The following is a 2,862-nucleotide window of genomic DNA, read 5'->3' as shown; positions in this document are numbered from 1 at the left end:
TATTACCATAATGAGTGTAATTATTCATCAACATCCGGTTTAGGAAAGTATTTGTTTATATTACCATAATTATAGGATCTTGATTGTACATTAATACTTGTATTTAAAAAATAATCAATTCAAATTATGACATTCAATACCATTTTCTATCTACGTCTTTAGTCTTGTCTCTACAAATGTGTGACAATATGATCATGTGTGAAATTTACATTGATTTTTCTTCAGCGATAGATATATAACTTGTGATTTGTTTGGATCTAATAATATTAGCTTACTATTTTCTGGTTTGTGCTATGTATTTATTTTTTTCTCTTGCAATGGTCATTATTTTGACATGAGGAAAGGATATTGCAGGTTCAGATAAAGGAAAACAATAATGCAATAGAGTCTTTGAGATATGAGGTGTTTTCTTATTTTGTTTAGAGATGAATGTAAAATAGTAATGATATGGTATTATATATTTTAAAAACTAGATGACTGTGAGATGTATAGTAATGGTATGGTCTTATATAGTGAATTTTTAAATATTCTATAGTTAAAGATTATATATTATTATTCACATATTTGTATGTAAATTACATCTTTCTCTGTTGACTAAAATTGTTTCTTTATCAAATTTTAATTACTCAAGAGAATAAATATATCTAATTTATCCAATTATTACATATTTTGTCAATATATTAAAATATATTAATATATATTTTTTTCCAAATCTCACCAATTTGTCATTGGTATAGATGCATTTGAAAAAAAAGTGGTTAAAATATGGGTACTTTCGTAAAAGATAGTTTTAAATTTTAGGTTAAATATATGTTTTGATCCTCATATTTGTACCCAATTCTCAACTGGGTCCTCATGTTTTTTTGTCCAAATTGCATCCAAATATTTGTTAATTTGAGGCAATAAAGCCCTCTCCGTTAACTTCCCACTGACGTCGTCTAACTGTGCTGAGCTGTAAATATTTTTATATTGATGGCATTATGCATTAAGTTTAATGGGTATTTTTTTGTATAATAAAAATACCACGTGCAAAACTAAATTCCTCCAAAGTTGTTAGCCCTAAGCCCTTATTTATGTTTCAACTTCAGCCTCAACCTCACCATAAAAAAGGAACGTGTGATTGGTAAAGAAGATTATTGGTGGGATCCAAATCATCCGAAACAGGGCTACCAGGTCCCCAAGTTGCAGGAATAGCATCGAACCATTTCGGGGAAATTGAGTATGTCATTTTCTCCTCGGAGTTTGAAGGCTTCACGGTCGTAGGCCATGGCGACATCCTCGGCCATGTCAAATGTGCCTAACCAGAGACGTGTTCTGTTTCAAGGAAGACGAATTTCAGCGACCCATTTTCCCCAATGGCATTGCCTCACTCCTCTGTAGAGCTTGGTGGTGTTTATGGGCTGCGTTGGAGGCCTAAACAATGGCCTTCCATCTGGCCCCAAGTGGGTGAACATTCCTCTGGGACTTAGATTCATAGCGTCTCTCCAATGCTGAAGAAGTTGTTGCGGATGCTGTTGATGGTGGTTGTGGTGAGGAAGAGAAGAATCTCGGGCCATGTTTGGTGGAAAGGGAAGGTTTTTTTTTTGGGAGCCGAATGATATCATCTGTTGGGGGTTTTGGAAAGAGGGGTGAGGGAAAGGTGAATTTGTGGCTCGGAATTGGTGCGAAAATTGCATTAGGTTGAGGCTGAAGTTAATACATAATGCCAGGAATATAAAAATATTTACAGCTCAGCATACAGTTAGACGACATAAGTGGGAAGTTAACGGAGAGAGCTTTATTGCCTCAAATTAACAAATATTTGGATGTAATTGGGACAAAAAAACATGAGGACCCAGTTAAGAATTGGGTACAAATACGAGGATCAAAACATATATGTAACCTAAATTTCATAATGTCTAACCTACATAATTTAGTATAAGTAGATTGGTGCCCCAAAGTTATTTAAACGTTAAAGGCAGTATTGTTTTAATTATATTCATTTTGGTAATATTGGATTAAAAACACTTAAATTAAGCTAGGAATACATTTACCTAACGTGTTTGGTTACCTTATTTTTGCTTTGTCATTTGTTTTCCAGCATTTTATTATTACATAATGATTTCATATTGGATGTAGAATTGAAGGAAGTAAATGAAGACGAAGGATTAAAAAGTTTGTATCAAGAAATTTAAAAAAAAGTAAAGAAATGAACTATTTTCCTTCGAATATCAACACCGTAGGGTTGGAATGCTAATGGTAGCACTAGGCACTTGTCTAACAATCATGCTAATGGTAACCTAATAATTAATCTTATATGACTAAATAACTTAGAGAATAGAAATATGAAAGTTTTTGTTTTCCCAATTTGTAACCTAAACGTATGACTCTATGCATCCTAATATTAGAAAGAAAAAAAGAAGATAGGAATCTAGGGTTTGGAGACATCAAAGGTCAACTCCTTTTCTATGTCAATTAATTGAGTTTTGCTTTAGCTTTACATTTTCTTTTTCTTTTCCATGTCTATTCACATCTACTTGTTATGTACATCTAATTAAGTAATTATATTTCTTTTAATAACTTATTTATGCCATGATTGGATGATAGTAAACTATACAAGGTAAATTAGTATGTGATCTTAGTGGTTGAGCTAATAAGGAAGAGCAACAAATTATCTAATGACTACAATTTCAATTAGAATTGCTAAGAAATTACTTAGTTTGAGTAATTGGATTTTAATTGAGTGAATTCAAAGATATGTATAGATAGTAAGAAATAATAAAGAGAAGCATGTTCATTATTTACTATAAAAACATTTATATAAAGAAGTTGATAAATTTTGTAATAAAAGTTTTATTTTTATTATAAACACTTATTTATAAA

The 2,862-nt window shown here is 31.3% G+C and overlaps 1 pseudogene; it reads right to left on the bottom strand.

Moving 5' to 3' along the window:
- Window positions 1–1,166: 1,166 nt before the first annotated feature.
- Window positions 1,167–1,844, bottom strand: LOC106776789 (annotated as a pseudogene).
- Between the last annotated feature and the right edge of the window lie 1,018 nt (window positions 1,845–2,862).

Source organism: Vigna radiata, chromosome 11 (genome assembly GCF_000741045.1).
Source record: "Vigna radiata var. radiata cultivar VC1973A chromosome 11, Vradiata_ver6, whole genome shotgun sequence".
In the NCBI taxonomy this organism is placed as follows: domain Eukaryota; kingdom Viridiplantae; phylum Streptophyta; class Magnoliopsida; order Fabales; family Fabaceae; genus Vigna; species Vigna radiata.
The sequence above is the reverse complement of the archived record's forward strand: the minus strand, read 5'-3'. Positions and strand labels throughout refer to the sequence as shown.